This window comes from Ranitomeya variabilis, chromosome 6 (genome assembly GCF_051348905.1).
Source record: "Ranitomeya variabilis isolate aRanVar5 chromosome 6, aRanVar5.hap1, whole genome shotgun sequence".
Classification (NCBI taxonomy): Eukaryota; Metazoa; Chordata; class Amphibia; order Anura; family Dendrobatidae; genus Ranitomeya; species Ranitomeya variabilis.
The window spans coordinates 448,476,483-448,496,369 of record NC_135237.1 but is presented as its reverse complement, the minus strand read 5'-3'; the positions used below and the strand labels follow the sequence as shown (position 1 = coordinate 448,496,369).

General features: G+C 42.7%; 1 protein-coding gene across 4 annotated transcripts in view; it reads right to left on the bottom strand.

Annotated features, from left to right (window-relative positions):
- SNTG1 (syntrophin gamma 1) overlaps window positions 1–19,887 on the bottom strand; it is a 1,080,379-nt gene that overhangs the window by 540,273 nt on the left and 520,219 nt on the right. For 3 of the 4 annotated variants that reach the window (XM_077270476.1, XM_077270477.1, XM_077270479.1), the window contains one exon: window positions 7,132–7,249. The exons of the other annotated variant lie outside the window; for it this stretch is intronic. The gene's annotated coding sequence lies outside the window, so the exon portion shown is untranslated. The remainder of the gene's footprint in view (window positions 1–7,131; window positions 7,250–19,887) is intronic. 4 annotated transcript variants of the gene reach the window in all.

Sequence of the window (19,887 nt, the reverse complement as noted above, 5' to 3'; positions counted from 1 at the left end):
GCAGCAAAGCAGCGATGCTCTCTGTGCTGGAAGGCGGCGTCGGCATATCTCTGTGCAGCATCGGGGCTCCGCTGGCATTTCCTCAATGCCCAGAGGCACTGGCAGCTCCATTGCTGTGATGCGGTGGCCTCCGGGAAGCTGGCCGCTGGGGGCGGCACATGCTCAGATTCAGATCTCGTCCCGAGATCTCAGGAGATGAGATCTGAATCTGAGCATGCGCCGCCCCCAGCGGCCATTTTCCTGGAGGTCACCGCACAGAGATGCTGCACAGAAATACGCCGCCCCCCAGCACAGAGCCCCCACACTGCATGTGGAGAAATGGGTTCAGTGGGTGCTCTCGTCCGCTGGCCCGGCTGTCTTTTACTTTTTATTTTTTCAATTTCATTTTCAATATTTCTATTTTTATTCTTTATTTACCGTATTTTCCGGCGTATAAGACGACTGGGCGTATAAGACGACCCCCCAACTTTACCAGTTAAAATATAAAATCTTCTTAAAAGTCGGGGGTCTTCTTATACACCCTATGTCGTCTTATAGGGCCGGTGAATATGTGCCTTTTGGGGGGGGGGAGTGATCCTGATGACGAGGGGGCGTCTCACAGGAAAGTGAGTATCCCCCATTACCTTATCGTAGCGGTGCAGCGTGGGGGTCTCAGTGCTGGGAGTGGCGGCGGCGGCTGCTGTGCTCTGGTGCGGCGGCTGCTGTGCTCTGGTGCGGCGGCTCCTCTTCTGTGTGGGGCCTCTGTGCTGTGAGGTGGCGGCGGCATATCTTTATCCAGTTGGGGCTCCTCCGGCATCTCCTTAGCCCTGGAGGCCCCGCCGCAACTCCATCGGTGCAATGCAGCGGCCATTTTCCCGGAGGCAGCTCAATAGGTGCGATGCGGTGGCCTCCGGGAAAATGGCCGCTGCTCAGATTCAGATCTCGTCCCGAAATCTCGGGACACGAGATCTGAATCTGAGCAGCGGCCATTTTCCCGGAGGCCACCGCATCGCACCGATGGAGTTGCGGCGGGGCCTCCAGGGCTAAGGAGATGCCGGAGGAGCCCCAACTGGATAAAGATACGCCGCTGCCGCCGCCACCTCGCAGCACAGAGGCCCCACACAGAAGAGGAGCCGCCGCACCAGAACACAGCAGCCGCCGCCGCTCCCAGCACTGACACCCCCACGCTGCACCGCTAGGATAAGGTAATGGGGATTACTCACTTTCCTGTGAGACGCCCCCTCGTCATCAGGATCACTCCCCCTCCCCACCCACCATATACACCGGCGTACACGACGATTCCCGGCGTATAAGACGACCCCCGACTTTTAAGAAGATTTTCGGGGGTTAAAAAGTCGTCTTATACGCCGGAAAATACGGTACATTATTTTCTTTTTAGTGAACACAGTACTTGTCCAATTTTGCTTATTTCTCCTAGCTTTCTCATGGTTTTCATGACACTTGTCGTTTTTTCCATTATCCCTGTCTGATCGCATGCCAGTCCACATTCGTACATAGGTCACATCCATATTACCAGCCCAGCGCCTTCAGCGTACTTCACAGAAGTATGTGCGCCCCCTATTTTGCAGACATCCAGCCATTACACTGCACCTGCGCACACAACAAGCCCAGGCAACAAGCACTTCTCATAGAACCCCAGTATCTACACTGTGCTTGCGCAGTCTAGATTTCTCCCTCTGTGTGCTCCAGACCTCCCTTCGGTCGCTTGTCTCTGCGCCTGCGTACACCGGCGCTCCACACTTCCGGTCGCCCAGCATAAAGGGCGCTCAGCTCTAAGCTCCCACACACCACCACCGCAGATACCGGATGCGACACACAGATAGGTAAATATACCCACTGCTCTCTATCCTTCCACTTCAGCTTTCCTGCCCACTGTACTGTATTCATCGCTGTGGCCTTCCTTTTTACAGCCCCTAATGGGACTCCTGCACCTCTTCAGGGATTTTACCCTCCTCTCATTTTCTACTTCCATAAGGTCAGTACCAATTACTTAATATACTGCTATCTATGTCCACCACCATAGTATTACATACTGTTATAGACATATCTAGGTGATCTCTCAGGGCTCCAACAATAAGACTGTGATGATTGTATTTACGTTTTTTCTCTCTGTGATACGGCTCTCTCTGTGTTCCTCGTGCATTTAGCTCTTGTTACATGAACAAACCGAATGTGTTAATTTTCAGTATTTATTCTTAAAAAATTTCCCCGAGAGTATGTGCACAACACCCGACAAGCCCAATGATATCTCTGGTGATTTTTATCATGTTGTTTCTCCAGTATTCTTTAGGGGTCCTGCAATACTGCCGTCCTATCGACTATTATACGGACATGCTGTAATTTCTATTGAATAGGGACATTATAACTTGTATATATTTGTGTGTTTCTTATGTTATTTGTTTATGTTTTATTGACAATGTATATATCCTTTCTGTTCCAGTAAGGTTTGAAAAAGACCCAGAGGGTTGAAATGTTACCTTGCAACACTGCGGTGAATTCTCTAAATAAATTGTTGGTGTTTTTCAAAATAATAAAAAAAACACTTGTTTGGCTAAAAACACTCTGAAGATACTTTTTTTTGAGTGCAACTGTTTATGTTTGGGCCCGGCTGTCTTTAGCAAGACTGCATGGACCACAGCTCATACCCACTGAACGCCCGCTCTGTCTCCTTGTGGGCAATACACTACACAGACAACACAGGGTTAAGGTAAAACAGTGTGGCAATACTTTATTGAACCACAACATACAATAGCAAACAGAACAATCCCCCCATGACTGGAATTGTTTGGTTACATGGGCGCATATAAAATATCACTGCGTCTCCACGTATTTCCAGTATGACATGATGTCAGAGCTCCCAGGGCTGTTACTCCATCTGTGGATGAATGCACAGAGAAGGGGTAACGACAAGCATAGGGAGATGACCAAGAACTGTCCATAGAGTCCATACAAGGTCCAAAGCCAGTTGACATGATGTCAGAGCTCCCAGGGTCGCTACTCCATCTGTGGATGAACGCACAGAGAAGGGGTAATGACAAGCATAGAGAGATGACCAAGAACTGTCCATAGAGTCCATACAAGGTCCAAAGTCACCACCTGGCTTATCTGACCATCTCTATGGAACCAGGCGACCAGTGGGTCCCAACCCTGGCTTTCTCCAAACATATCCATGGTGCAGAGATAGTCACTGGATCAGATCTGTGTCCTTCCGACCGGAGCCAAAAACCCCTAGGTTGTATCCTATAGAATCCTAGATCAGTGTCCCTCGTGATGGTGCCATAATGAATTGGCTGCAGTCCTTTCTCTTGTCTGTTGGGTGGTTTGCAGAATGTCTTGCTGGTAGCTCTGTATTACTTTAGACTCTCAGGATGTGATCTCTGAGTCTTTTTTATACCCAAGGCATGTAAGCTATTTTTAGAATTACCCAGGGTCTTTCAGTCCAACATCAAGACAAGCACTATTAGCATATAAGCACACATCAATAAACAAAGCTTAACCCACTCAATGTACAGTCACTATTACAGACTTACACAGTATGTTAGATAGTATATCAGTGGGCAAGTCTGTCCTCTTGACCCACCAGACACAAACACCTAAATTCACAAGCCAATATACAGTGTCATGGTTCCCAATGGCAAGGGAACGTCAGAGAACTTAAATAACAGACTAGCTCTTGGGTGATGGAATCTCGAGCTGACCGTGAGCTAAACCTACCACACAACTAACAGTGGCCGGGTGACGTACCTACGTTTTATCCCTAGACGCCCAGCGCCAGCCGGAGAACTAACTAACCCTAATAGAGGAAAAAACAGACCTGGCTTACCTCTAGGGAAATTCCCCCAAAAGGAGACAGAAGCCCCCCACATATATTGACGGTGAGTTCAGAGGAAAAGACATACGCAGTATGAAGGTAGGTTCAGCAAAGCGAGGTCCGCTTACTAGATAGTAAGAAGATACAATAGGGAACTTCACGGTCAGCTGAAAACCCTATTAAAATACCATCCAGAAATTACTTTAAACTCATGTGTCAACTCATGACACCGGAGTGGTAATTTCGGCCCACAAGAGCTTCCAGCTACAGAAACATAACATAACTGTGAACTGGAACAAAAATGCAAACAAACTTAGGACTAAGAGTCCAACTTAGCTGATAGTAGTCTAGAAGCAGGAACATGCAACAGAAAGGCTCTGGTTACATTGATGGCCGGCACTAGAATAACTGAGCAGCAAGGCTAAATAGGATACTCCCACATCCTGATGGAAACAGGTGAACAGAGAAAGTGAAGCACACAAGTCCAGTACCACCAGCGACCACCGGGGGAGCCCAAAAACCAAATTCACAACAATACAGACAAAAAGCCAGTTCTTTTGGCTTTGCAAAAACATGGCTGTCTGGGAAATTAAGATACAATCTGGTTTCTTCACACTGCACAAAAAGGAGCCACCGCCGCTCCCAGCACGGAGAACCCACGCTGAACATAGAGGAGCTGCCGCCGCCGCCTGCCAGCACAGAGAGCATGGCTGCTACAATGAGGTAATAGGGGATACTCCACTTACACTTTCCTTGTGAGGCGCCACCTCTCTTTGCCATCGGGACCACTACACCCCACCATATGCGCATTGGTCACCCGCCCTATAAGATGACACATGGCGTATAAGAAGACCCCTGACTTTTAAGAAGATTTTATATTTTAACTAGAAAAGTTAGGGGTCATCTTATATGCCCAGTTGTCTTATACGCCGGAAAATACGGTATATCTATATTTTTTGCATCAAATACTAAGGAAATGTGTCATCTTTAACTTTTGGCCATTCAGAATTCATTTCATCTTCAACTTGCTTAACTGTTCACAATAACAGTAATTTTTTACCAGGGTTGCCTAAATTTTTACATACCACTGTATGGTCAGCAGGGTAACCTCTCTCTTCTGTATAGTGTAACCTCTCATGATAAGCAAGGTCCTCTCTCTCTTGTAGAGTGTAATCTATTATGGGCAGCATGTAACCTTTCTTTGGTCATCAAGGTTGTCATTCTCTTCTGCTAAGTGTAACTTCTTATAGTCAGCAATGTTCCCTCTGTCTTCTTTAGCATGTAAGCTCTTATGTTCAGTGGGGTCACCTGTCTCTCTCCTCTTCCCCTTATGTATAGTCTGATCAATTATAAGCTTTGCAATATTGAGATCTGTGTACATTTGTCAAAGTGAGTGAATTTGAATTTCAACAGATCTTCTCATCTTGATTTAAAGATAATCTGTCATGCTATGCATGTACCTTGTTCTGATCTATTAGTCCAGCATGTGTTTTCTTTGAAACACTGCAGTGTTTTAGAGTTGAACATGGGTTTTTGTAATAATGGAGCCTATTGTTGACTTATGATGCCCGTCGTTCCATCAGCAAGAATCACATGACAGGTTTCCTTTAAATACATGTTTTACAGACTCTAAAGAATATCATAGTTAGAGTACACAACATGTGAAATCGCAACAAGATAGTTCTAATATCCCTCATAAATAATTAAGTGGTTTTCACTCTTCTATAGTTCCATTACTGTTGACATTGTTTTCTTTTGTGAGACCTTTAATTAAAACTATTTAGTCTAAATTTGAGTTTATGAGATCTGACTTTAAGAGTTACTGCTTTAGTGATATAATATCTTAGTTCTTTATATTTTGTCAGTTAACTCCATTTGTAATAGAACATTTAAATATGGGAATCAATGAATGAAAGTGAGACTGTGCCCCATAGTTGCTCATGGCAGATCTTGAGTAGGGCAGGTAATTAGATGGACTTTTCTAGTCTTTTATGGACATTTTATCTATACACTGTATATTGATTTTTTAGCTGTTTTGCAAAGACAATTTATTGTGAGTAAAATACATTTTTGTTTCTGGAGGATTAAATGGTTCACATTGCTTCACTACTGAAGGCCTTTTGTATTCTTTTCTTCCATTAATGTTTGTCTAGGGATTGACGAAGAAGAGGAGTTGAAGTCAGTGCTCCATGAGGTTCTCAATGATCTTGTTTGTTCAGTGCATCTCAAAAGTAAAATTAATTTCCAAACACTGGGAGAAGAGGTTTTTCTAAAATGAAATGTTCCTGTCAGGACTCTGAACATTGTTTACCTTTTGTGCATTACTGCCCTTTTCCAACATGGCGTCTTTGGTCTCATGTGCACTTGTCTTCCTGCTATAAAACTCCACCCCAGCCTTCAGTCTATGCTAGATTATTCTGCTTTGCATCCAGCTCCTGATTACTCCCTGGCCTTGCACCTGCTCCTGTGAACCTGTGTTGGAGATCCTGCCACTCTGCTCTGAGTTCCTGCTGCATACACCAGTGTTCAGTAATCCTCCTTCATCTGCTGCTCGTGTTACTTCCATCTGCATTTGCTGGACATGTAAGCTGTTTCTGCTCTGCAAAACCTGAGACTATTAACCAGGCCTCCCTGGTTGAGCTAAGATATGATTTGAACTGCCTAATAGCATATCTATCTCTGTCTGGACTAAGTCAAGGATCTATTCGTGTCAAGTTTCCTCAAGTATAACTGTGCTTCATAGACTTTCTGTTTGTTTGCATCTACCTCTGAAGTTTCCTATTGACTGCTAAGCGGCGTTTATTATTTGCACCAAGTGTTGTGGACTTGAGTTTCTCTCTGCACCTGCTTGAATCACTGTGTGATAATATAAACTTTACCACTTATAAAACTGTGTCCTGTTGTCTTGTTCCACGCAAAGAGTCTCCTGAATTATCCCCTATAATTATTACAGTTCCATATGCTTTTTATATTTAATATCTTTGATGTGTTGAAGATTCGATTGATAAAAGGCAATACTGTTCTGCTACGTAATTTTCACCCACAAATAAGCAAAATAAAGTCAATAACTTTGCAACCTACAGTTTCCACTGATGGCCAATAGAGTACAATGCTACTAAATTGCATATTTAGAATAAACAATGTACAGGTAGACAAAATAAACTTTTGTTTTCTGGTTATGAACTATAAAAAGAAACCTTTATAAAGAACTTTTCTATAAATCCAGAAAACACAACATGTCTATAAATAGGAGGACATTCAGTTTCAGCTTTAATTTAGTCAGTAATAATCCCCTAAAAATAGAAATCATATGAACTTACTACTTGCTCATGAAGCACAGCTGATTTTTTATCTGAAAAAGCAATCAAAAATTCATCCAAACATGAATCCAGATTTTGATTTTCCTTAATATTAGGTTGCAAAGAAACCAGCAGACATCTGTTGATGAGAAAAAAAGCAATCAACCAAAAATCTACATGGCAAACATTTCTAAAGGAGAAACAAGCAAGCCAGAAACAATGATTCCAATAATGCATTCTGTAGAATGACCGGAGCATAGCTCACCATCGAAAACAATAGGACTGAGTTAGAAACATTTTTAGATATTTAGGGAAAAAAAGAATACATTGTGTCTGGGATTGTAATTATTGAGAAGGAAATGGCATGCTGAATAGCTACTCAACTTGCAAAGTGTTTTGTGAATTCTCAAATAGAGGTAATCAGTAACAATAATTAAACTTGACGTTAAGCATTCATTTGATGATTCTATCATCCATAGTGTGCCATGTTCCCCTCAGACTTAAGAGAGGTTCCATTCACTTGTCTATTTCCAATGTTGTGAGACTTTAATGAGCCGCTGCGCTTAACATGTAGTTTTTGTGCTGGCACGATGCCTGGATAGTGCTTATAACCTGTATCTTTATTATCAGCAGTTTCTGTATGTAAAAGGAACATGCAAACCTCCAAACTACCACACTATATAGAAATAGTAATGAAATTAACAAAAAAATATTGGCAGTATGAAAAAAGTAGTTACTTAGTTTAAAGGTAAAATGTTGGGAGCGCAATGATGCATTCCCATTTATATTGAAGAAATAAAGTATGGGGAAGTGGACCTTATGCTTTTACCATTAATGATTGAATCCTTGGTGGATTAACCCTACTTCCTTGCACCACAAATACAATGTACATTCAGGTCAATATTTAGATCCTAATCAGGTTAGATCAAGAGACAGATCTTTTTTTAGGGTTAAAGAACCTCTCACATCAATTTTTTATCCTTTTTGTTATATTGCAGTAATCATATCATATAACTCTGTGTACTTACAATTGCTCATTTTGCCTTTCTACTCAGTATATTCTTCCCCTTTTCTCTGCTCTATGTAGAAATAGGAAGTGTCTTGTCCTTGCATTTATTATTTCCCTCTTCAACTCCTGAAGCAGCTTCTCCCTCCTCTCCCCTGCCAGGGAAAACTGACCTCCTGTTTCTACACAGAGCTTAGAAGGATTCAGCTAGTCAGATTTTAGTCATGTGATGTCATAGATGTAATGGAAACAAGAAGAACTAGCTGTGTAGAAAGGTAAAATGAGCAATTGTAGGTACACAGTGCTATATAATATGATGATTTCAATATAGTAAGAGGATAAAAACTTTCATGGGAGGGGTGCTTCTTTAATCGAATACCTATAAACTACAGCTGTACAGGTGAGGTACACAATTGGTGGCATAGGACAATATATATATATATTGAAATATACTGCATCCAGTAAGTTTACATATGTTAAAGGTTTACTGTATTTTTATAAAATCTAACATTCAGAATATTTTAACCCCTTCCTGACATCTGACGTACTATCCCGTCGAGGTGGGGTGGGCCCGTATGACCTCCGACGGGATAGTACGTCATACGCGATCGGCCGCGCTCACGGGGGGAGCGCGGCCGATCGCGGCCGGGTGTCAGCTGCCTATCGCAGCTGACATCCGGCACTATGTGCCAGGAGCGGTCACGGACCGCCCCCGGCACATTAACCCCTGGCACACTGCGATCAAACATGATCGCAGTGTACCGGCGGTATAGGGAAGCATCGCGCAGGGAGGGGGCTCCCTGCGTGCTTCCCTGAGACCCCCGCAGCAACGCGATGTGATCGCGTTGCTGCGAGGGTCTCCTACCTCCTTCCTGGCTGCAGGTCCCGGATCCAAGATGGCCGCGGCATCCGGGTCCTGCAGGGAAGGAGGTGGCTTACCGAGTGTCTGCTCAGAGCAGACACTTGGTAAGCCTGCAGCCCTGCACAGCAGATCGTCGATCTGGCAGAGTGCTGTGCACACTGCCAGATCAATGATCTGTGATGTCCCCCCCTGGGACAAAGTAAAAAAGTGAAAAAAAATTTTTTCCACATGTGTAAAAAAAAAAAAAAAAATCCTAAATAAATAATAATAAAAAAATATATATTATTCCCATAAATGCATTTCTTTATCTAAATAAAAAAAACAAAACAATAAAAGTACACATATTTAGTATCGCCGCGTCCGTAACGACCCAACCTATAAAACTGCCCCACTAGTTAACCCCTTCAGTAAACACCGTAAGAAAAAAAAAAACGAGGCAAAAAACAACGCTTTATTACCATACCGCCGAACAAAAAGTGGAATAACACGCGATCAAAAAGACTGATATAAATATCCATGGTACCGCTAAAAACGTCATCTTGTCCCGCAAAAAACAAGCCACCATACAGCATCATCAGCAAAAAAATAAAAAAGTTATAGTCCTGAGAATAAAGCGATACCAAAATAATTATTTTTTCTATAAAATAGTTTTTATCGTATAAAAGTGCCAAAACATAAAAAAATGATATAAATGAGATATCGCTGTAATCGTACTGACCCGACGAATAAAACTGCTTTATCAATTTTACCAAATGCGGAACGGTATAAACGCCTCTCCCAAAAGAAATTCATGAATAGCAGGTTTTTGGTCATTCTGCCTCACAAAAATCGGAATAAAAAGCGATCAAAAACGGTCACGTGTCCGAAAATGTTACCAATAAAAACGTCAACTCGTCCCGCAAAAAACAAGACCTCACATGACTCTGTGGAGCAAAATGTGGAAAAATTATAGGTCTCAAAATGTGGAGACGCAAAAACTTTTTTGCTATAAAAAGCGTCGCTGGTTTCACATTTGCGTTTTTGTCTGCAGCGTTTTTTGCACACAAAAACGCATGCGTTTTTTCCCTATATTTAACATTGAAAATGCATGCGGTTTTTTTGTACGCGTTTGGTCGCGTTTTCAATCGCATGCGTTTTTTTTCTGCATGCGTTCATTTTCAGAAATACAACCTGCAGTATTTTCTTGCGTTTTTAAGCACATGCGTTTGTTTGCGTTAAAAACGCATGCATTTTTATCGAAAAAAAACAGAAAACACACTGAAAAGCGACCCACCACCATCAAGGTGATAAAGGGATCCAAACCCTAACCCTAACTCTACCCCTAACCTCACCCCTAACCGTTTAATGAACATTTTCTGACAGTCATAGTGCCACGTATTTCAGTGCCACGTATTTCAGTGCCATGTATTTCAGTGCCACGTATCACGTATTTCAGTGCCACGTGTTTCAGTGCCACGTATTTCAGTGCCACGTATCACGTATTTCAGTGCCACGTATCACGTATTTCAGTGCCACATATTTTAGTACCACGTATTTCAGTTGCACGTATTTCAGTGCCACGTATTTCAGTGCCATGTATTTCAGTGCCACGTATTTCAGTGCCACGTATCACGTATTTCAGTGCCATGTATCACATATTTCAGTGCCACGTATTTAAGTGCCACGTATTTAAGTGCCACGTATTTAAGTGCCACGTATTTCAGTGCCACGTATTTCAGTGCCACGTATTTCAGTGCCATGTATTTCAGTCACGTTTAGGGTTAGGGTTAGGGGTAGGGTTAGGGCTAGGGTTGGAGGTAAAGTTAGGGTTGGGGCTAAAGTTAGGGTTGGGGCTAAAGTTAGGGTTAGGGTTTGGATTACATTTACGTTTGGATTAGGGTTGGGATTAGAATTATGGGTGTGTCAGGGCTAGGGGTGTGGTTAGGGTTACCGTTGGGATTAGGGTTAGGGGTGTGTTTGGGTTAGGGTTTCAGGTAGAATTGGGGAGTTTCCACTGTCCAAGCACATCAGGGGCTCTCCAAGCGCGACATGGCGTCCAATCTCAATTCCAGCCAATTCTGCGTTGAAAAAGTAAAACAGTGCTCCTTCCCTTCCGAGCTCTCCCGTGTGCCCAAAAAGGGGTTTACCCCAACATATGTATTATCAGCGTACTCGGGACAAATTGAACAACAACTTCTGGGGTCCAAGTTCTCTTGTTATCCTTAGGAAAATAAAAATTTGGGGGGCTAAAAATCATTTTTGTGGGAAAAAAAAAGATGTTTTATTTTCACGGCTCTGCGTTATAAACTGTAGTGAAGCACTTGGGGGTTCAAAGTTCTCACAACACATCTAGATAAGTTCCTTGGGAGGTCTAGTTTCCAATATGGGGTCACTTGTGGGGGGTTTGTACTGTTTGGGTACATCAGGGGCTCTGCAAATGCAACGTGACGCCTGCAGACCAATCCATTTAAGGCTGCATTCCAAATGGCGCTCCTTCCCTTCCGAGCTCTGTCATGCACCCAAACAGTGGTTCCCCCCCACATATGGGGTATCAGCATACTCAGGACAAATTGGAAAACAAATTTTGGCGTCCAATTTATTCTGTTACCCTTGTAAAAATACAAAGCTGGGGGCTAAAAAATCATTTTTGAGAGAAAAAAAAAATTATTTTCACGGCTCTGCGTTATAATCTGTAGTGAAACACTTGGGGGTTCAAAGCTCTCAAAACACATCTAGATAAGTTCCTTAGGGGGTCTACTTTCCAAAATGGTGTCACTTGTAGGGAGTTTCAATGTTTAGGCACATCAGGGGCTCTCCAAACGCAACATGGCGTCCCATCTCAATTCCAGTCAATTTTGCATTGAAAAGTCAAATGGCGCTCCTTCCCTTCCAAGCTCTGCCATGCGCCCAAACAATGGTTTACACCCACATATGGGGTATCATCGTACTCAGGACAAATTGCACAACATTTTTTGGGGTCCAATTTCTTCTCTTACCCTTGGGAAAATAAAAAATTGGGGGCAAAAAGATCATTTTTGTGAAAAAATATGATTTTTTATTTTTACGGCTCTGCATTATAAACTTCTGTGAAGCACTTGGTGGGTCAAAGTGCTCACCACACATCTAGATAAGTTCCTTAGGGGGTCTACTTTCCAAAATGGTGTCACTTGTAGGGAGTTTCAATGTTTAGGCACATCAGGGGCTCTCCAAACGCAACATGGCATCCCATCTCAATTCCAGTCAATTTTGCATTGAAAAGTCAAATGGCGCTCCTTCCCTTCCAAGCTCTGCCATGCGCCCAAACAATGGTTTACACCCACATATGGGGTATCAGCGTACTCAAGACAAATTGCACAACATTTTTTGGGGTCCAATTTCTTCTCTTACCCTTGGGAAAATAAAAAATTGGGGGCGAAAAGATCATTTTTGTGAAAAAATATGATTTTTTATTTTTACGGCTCTGCATTATAAACTTCTGTGAAGCACTTGGTGGGTCAAAGTGCTCACCACACATCAAGATAAGTTCCTTAGGGGCTCTACTTTCCAAAATGGTGTCACTTGTAGGGGGTTTCAGTGTTTAGGCACATCAGGGGCTCTCCAAACGCAACATGGCGTCCCATCTCAATTCCAGTCAATTTTGCATTGAAAAGTCAAATGGCGCTCCTTTCCTTCCGAGCTCTGCCATACGCCTAAACAGTGGTTTACCCCCACATATGGGGTATCAGCGTACTCAGGACAAATTGTACAACAACTTTAGGGGTCCATTTTCTCCTGTTACCCTTGGTAAAATAAAACAAATTGGAGCTGAAATAAATTTTGTGTGAAAAAAAGTTAAATGTTCATTTTTATTTAAACATTCCAAAAATTCCTGTGAAACACCTGAAGGGTTAATAAACTTCTTGAATGTGGTTTTGAGCACCTTGAGGGGTGCAGTTTTTAGAATGGTGTCACACTTGAGTATTTTCTATCATATAGACCCCTCAAAATGACTTCAAATGAGATGTGGTCCCTAAAAAAAAATGGTGTTGTAAAAATGAGAAATTGCTGGTCAACTTTTAACCCTTATAACTCCGTCACAAAAAAAAATTTTGGTTCCAAAATTGTACTGATGTAAAGTAGACATGTGGGAAATGTTACTTATTAAGTATTTTGCGTGACATATGTCTGTGATTTAAGGGCATAAAAATTCAAAGTTGGAAAATTGCAAAATTTTCAAAATTTTCACCAAATTTCCATTTTTTTCACAAATAAACGCAAGTTATATCGAATAAATTTTACCACTAACATGAAGTTCAATATGTCACGAGAAAACAGTGTCAGAATCGCCAAGATCCGTCAAAGCGTTCCAGAGTTATAGCCTCATAAAGGGACAGTGGTCAGAATTGTAAAAATTGGCCCGGTCATTAACGTGCAAACCACCCTTGGGGGTGAAGGGGTTAAATAAGCATAATGATATTTCATGATATAAGTTGACCTTTTTATGATGTTACCGCTACAGTATAGCACATATGATAGAATAAATATTTTATTCATTGTCACTCTGTCATATCAATACCAATCTTATGTGTATTTTTATTAAAGGTGAAATGTAAGGAAATCCATAAAGTATCTTAAGGTCACCAAGTCTACCCCAAAGCAATCACAGTCTTTCCATTTCCATAAATTCTCATTTCAAATTTAGTGAAATGCATTTCTTAAGAGGAAATAACTTCCTGATTATTCTATGGACATAGAACATAAAGTTACCCATAAGGATGAATCACTACCGGGAGCATTTTAACAATATTGCATACAAAGTTACAGACTATGATAACTTCTCATTAAAGCTATTGTTAGTAGGCTCTTTTGAATGGTTATCATCACAAAATCCTACACTTCTGCTTTTGTGTTTTTCAAAAGGATTTTTAAAGCATTTTAAAGAGTTATTTAAAAAAAATCTGCTTAGCTTCAATAGGTTTTTACATGTTAATACTGTTATTGTTATAGCTGCTTTCATAAACAGATCAGTTATAGAATCCATTTTTCCTGGGCTACAGTATATTTCTATTATGCTATGCGAATCCCTAAGGAGTCTAAGATAAAGATATGCTTTCAAGATAGCTGTCTTTATTTTGGCATTATTTCTTGACAACTTTTGTGTTGCTGTTTGTATATAGAGAAATTAATATACAAAGAAATAGAACGATAGAGAAATAAAATATTACCACAGCACTAATCTAAGTACAGTGTATGTGCAAGCTTTCAGGTTCGTGAACGACAGAACCTCAAAATACAGAAAAGCAAAAAAAGAAGACACTGATATAATCCAGATTAAAAAGTTAGATATTTACTCATGTGTTGCGAATGGGATAAATAGTTACTGTTTGGGCGCAATCAGACGACCATATAGAATGGACAATGTTCACATCGCAGTGCATGAACTGGCCGGCGGCTCTCCTGACCCAAGCATGACAGATGTGTAGAAATACATGCTGTTATGCTCAGGTCAGGAGAGCCATCAGCCAGTCTGCGCATTGTGATGCGATCGCCTCTCATGTTAAATGGCCGTCTAACTGTGCCCTTTCACCTAGATCATATTGGAGAGCTGCCTTCTATTTATCTATCTACATATATATGGAAAATTAAAAAATTGGTACAGCACCAGCAATAAAAAAAATAGTAGAGTGTAAAGCCTCCCAGGTATGACCAATCCTCCAAAATATCCCAAAAAATAGAGGCAGTACTCCAATGCAGAAAAATAGAAAAGTATTCAATGGCCCATAGTGGAAATGGCGATATTTTGGCCCAAATGAGGACCTTTCTCAACCTAGATAAAGGTTTCTATTTGGAGCAAAATGTTGCCTTTGCCACTATGGGATTTTAAATAATTTTCTATTTTTCTACATTGGGTGCTGCCACTTTATAAAGTCACTGGCAAAGTGCTGGTGGGGAGATGAACCCAGAAATTTTCTCCAGCACACTATGTGTTGAGAGGGGTTAATCGGCCATTTTAAGGGCTGGGTTTTGTGGACAATCCTTGAACTGGTGGGAGGTTGTCTACCTTATCTCCACCCTAGGGTGTGGTCTGGGGTTTAAATAGTCAGCCTTCTGAGGCATTCAGGCTTTTAAGTAGGCTTGGACAGTGGAACTCTAGTGATATTTGAAAGGAATCTGAACCATTACTTGTGAATTTCCTAAATGGGCGGATCCCCTCAGCCACATGGGCTGTGCTTTATGCTATGTTTTGTTTTTCCTTAGGCCAGAAAGGCCTTGCTTATCTCTGCTAATTCTGCACTGGTTTATGCAGCACCATCAAAAAACCAGTGGGAGTCTTAAAGAGAGAGTGTACCTGTGTCTACCTCCATATGAGATATATATATATATATATATATATATATATATATATATATATATATATATATATATATATATATATATATATATATATATATATACACACTGTATATATATAAACTGTACATATCTATCTATTTATCTATCTATCTATCTAGAAGAGTCCAAAAAGTTAGAGGCAGCACACCATTGCAAATAAAATTCAAAAAGTGTTCAGGTTTTAATAGCCCATCATGGCAACGTTTCAGCTCATAAAGAGCCTTTCTCAAGCCTCTCAAGCTTTCTCAAACTCTTTATGAGCTGAAACGTTGCCACGATGGGCTATTAAAACCTGAACACTTTTTGAAATTTATTTGCAATGGTGTGCTGTCTCTGACTTTTTGGACTCTAATTATAAGGTTTGGTACATGCCTGTGGGGCTTTGCACTCTGAATTTGTTTTTCTGTGCTGCTCTCACTTTTTGCAATTATCTATCTATCTATCTATCTATCTATCTATCTATCTATCTATCTAAGAATTGTTACCTAATTAGTTAATGTATTATGTAACAAAAGTGATAAGAATTATAACATAGATGATGTAAGCAAATATTAAAACATAATGTAGCATTCAAAAATGTTAAACATTGCCGCATTCTTGCTTGCAATTTTTTGGGAAACATCATTTTTTAACCCTTCCCGACCTGTGACACCACGTAGGCGTCATGAAACTCAGTGCCTTCCTGACCTGTGATGCCACATAGGCATCATGGCGGGATCACGTTCCTGCGGGTCAGGTGACCGGGGTCACTGAAATGTCACCCGACCCGCAGGTACGTGAGGCCCTGTAGTAGACCCCGGGGTTGGCTTTGCCACCCCATGGCTACAATCACTCTGATTGGCTGTTGAAAGTGAAACAGTCAATCAGAGCAATTGTAATATTTCACCAATGAAACTTGGTGAAATATTACAATCCAGCCATGGCCAATGCTGCAATATCATGGGCCATTGGCTGGTTCTAGGTGACCTCTGTGTCATCCCCCCTCAGATCTGATTGGAGCTAGCATCCATGTGACGCTATCCCTCCAATCAGATGTGGAGGGGTGGTGTGAACTATGGAGGGGCGGTGTGAATTATGTCTGCCCTCACTCTTCAGCCTCATCCCATCCATGGAAGCTGAAGAACGAGGTTCCTGCCTGATTCCTTGCCACCGCCGACACCGACTGATGACCACGATCTGCCACTGCCACTGCTGCCACGGATCACTCCACTGCCATACATATTTTCTCCCTCTGTGCTGCCCTCCGCTACCCTCTGAGGCTCTTCACTCCCCTGCCATCTGATTCCACCCCCAACCTCCTCTTCCTCCCCCTCCCATGTGATCACCCCCTGCTCCGGTGATCACCCCCTGCCCCTGTGATCACCCCCCTGCCCGGTTTTCACCCTCCACCCCAGTGATCACCCCCTGACCCTGTGATCACCCCCCTGGCCCTGTGATCACCCACCAGCCGGAGTCTTGCTTCTGCCAGCCGGCTGGTGTAAGGAACCCTGCTGCTGCCGATGATCACCCTCTTCTGTCGGTGATCGCCATCTGTCCTGGTGATTACCCCTGCCCCGTTGATCACCCCCCTGCCCCAATGATCACCCCCCTGCCCCAGAGATCACCCCCCTGCCCTGGTGATTACCCCTCACCCCAGTGTTCACCCCCTGCCCCAGTGATCACCCCCTCCCACCCCAGTGATCACCCCCCTACCCCAGTGATCCCCATTCCTGCTGCTGCCTTCTCCTGCATCTCCTCAGCCCCTTGCACCTGTAAGCCCCCTCCAGCCCCCACACCTGACAGCCCCCACACCTGACAATCCCCTCCAGCCCCCCACGCTTGACAGCCCCCTCGCACAGGCACCCGCACACTATAATAATGTTTAGCTTTTTTTTTACACACACCACATACCATGTCCAGCACATCCCACTTATGCCAGTCACAAAGGATGTACTCAGCTGAGGAGGCATGTGCCATTATTGCCTCGGAAGCTGATAGTGAGGGAGAGGACCCCACTTTTCTCTTTATTGCCTCTGAAACTGATAGTGAGGGAGAGGACCCCACTTTTCTCTATTCCTCTCACTCTTCCTCCTTCAGTGACTCAGGCTCACCACCAAGAATACGTTGCAGGACAAGATATCATCTGGAGGCTGGGGAGAAGAGCCGGAAGCCATGGAGCAAGGCCCACAGCCAAGTGTGAGTAACCCTCAACCTAGTGCTAGTCATGCCCAACCTAGCACTAGTGCCCCCTTCTGGACCTTCGTCCCTGAAAATTTTGCTCCACGGATTCCTGATTTCGTTCCCCAATCAGGAATCCAGTTCAAGACTGCCAACCTCAGGGAAATAGACTTTTTCAAAGTCTATTTCTCTGAGTAAATTGTCAGTCTTATGGTGGAGCAAACTAACTTGTATGCCCTGCCATTTTTGGCAGAATCCCCTAATTCATCATTTTCTACTTGGACTCCTATTGACTCAGTTGAAATGATGAAACAATAGGGACTGGTCCTTCACATGGGGATTGTGAAAAACTCAGAAATTCACCAATACTGGAGTACTGATATTTTATTTCAAACTCCAATATTTGCCATGGTTATGGTGGTGATTCATAAGTTTCTCCATTTTAGGGACAATACTGACAGCCTTCCCCGCGATGACCCGAATTTTGATAGACTGTTCAAAATTCAGCTGGTCACCGAAAAATTCAGCAACAAGTTTGCTGAAGTGTACATTCCCCAAAGGGAAATTTGTGTGAATGAATCCCTCATCCACTTCAAAGGGAGACTTAAATTCCGTCACTACCTGCCCAGTAAGATGGCGAGGTACGGGATAAAACTCTATAAGCTGTGTCAGAGTACCTCAGGGTACAAACATAGCTTTAGAGTTTACCAAGGGAAGGATAGCAGTATCCAACCCCCAGAATGCCCACCTGTCTGGGAGTGAGTGGGAAAATAGTGTGGGATTTGGTCCACCCACTGCTTGATAAAGGTTACCATCTGTATGTTTATAACTTTTATACAAGCATCCCACTCTTTCAATCCCTCTCTTCCAGAGCTACCACAGCTTGTGGTACTGTGCGCAGAAACCAGAGGGGTCTCCCTTTGTCGCTAATTGACTAGCCTCTCCCAAATGGTGAGAGCCAAGCCCAATGTAGCGGCAACATGGTTGTGGTCAAGTTCAAAGACAAAAGGGACATCTTTTTCTTGACAACAATCCATGGTCCCAGAAAAACGGCCACTACCATTAGTGGCACCCCAACACAAGTCCACAAACCGGACTGTGCCAACAAACACATGGGAAGTTGATCTTTCTGATCAAGTCCTCCAGCCCTATAATGCCATGCAGTGGTATAGTGTACGTCAAGTTGGTGTGTGTTGTAGTGAACGTCAGGTTGTTGTGTGTGTGTGTGTGTGTGGTTGTATTCTACACCACACATATAAACCTGACATACACTACACTATACCACACCACACACCAACCTGACATACACTGCACCACACACCAATCTGACATAGTGTATGTCTGGTTGGTGTGTGTCAGGATGGTGTGTGTGTGGTGTCTACTAATACTACACCACACACATCAAACTGACGTACACTACACCACACACCAACCTGACATAGTGTATGTTAGGTTGGTGTGTGGTGTAGTGTACATCAGGTTGATGTGTGTGGTGTAGTAAACACCACACACACTAACCTGACGTATACTACACTACATACACCAACCTGACGTACACTGCACCACACACCAATCTGACATAGTGTATGTCTGGTTGGTGTGTGGTGTGTGTCAGGATGGTGTGTGTGTGGTGTCTACTAATACTACACCACACACATCAAACTGACGTACACTACACCACACACCAACCTGACGTAGTGTATGTTAGGTTGGTGTGTGGTGTGGTGTAGTGTATGTCAGGTTGATGTGTGTGGTGTAGTAAACACCACACACACCAACCTGACGTATACTACACTACACATACACCAACCTGACATACACTACACCACACCACACACCAACCTGACATACACTACATACTTTCCATAAACGACACATGGTGTCTGCTAATGATTGGAGCTATTCAAAAAGTCAAATGGTGCTCCTTCCCTTCCAAGCCCTGCCATGCGCCCAAACAGTGGTTTATGACCACATATGAGGTATCTGTGTACTCAAGAGAAATTGCCCAACAAATTTTAGGATCAATTTTATCCTGTTGCCCATATGAAATTGAAAAAATTGAGGCTAAAGAAATTTTTTGTAAAAAAAAAAAAGTACTTTTTCATTTTTACTGATCAATTTGTGAAGCACCTGGGGGTTCAAAGTGCTCACTATGCATCTAGATAAGTTCCTTGGGGGTCTAGTTTCCAAAATGGGCTCACTTGTGGGGAAGCTCCAATGTTTAGGCACACAGGGGCTCTCCATACGCAACATGGTGTCCTCTAACGATTGGAGCTAATTTTCCATTCAAAAAGTCAGTTTATGACCACATGTGAGATATTGTTGTACTCAGGAGAAATTGCTCAGCAAATTTTAAGATCCATTTTAACCTCTTGCCCATTTGAAAATAAAACAATTGAGG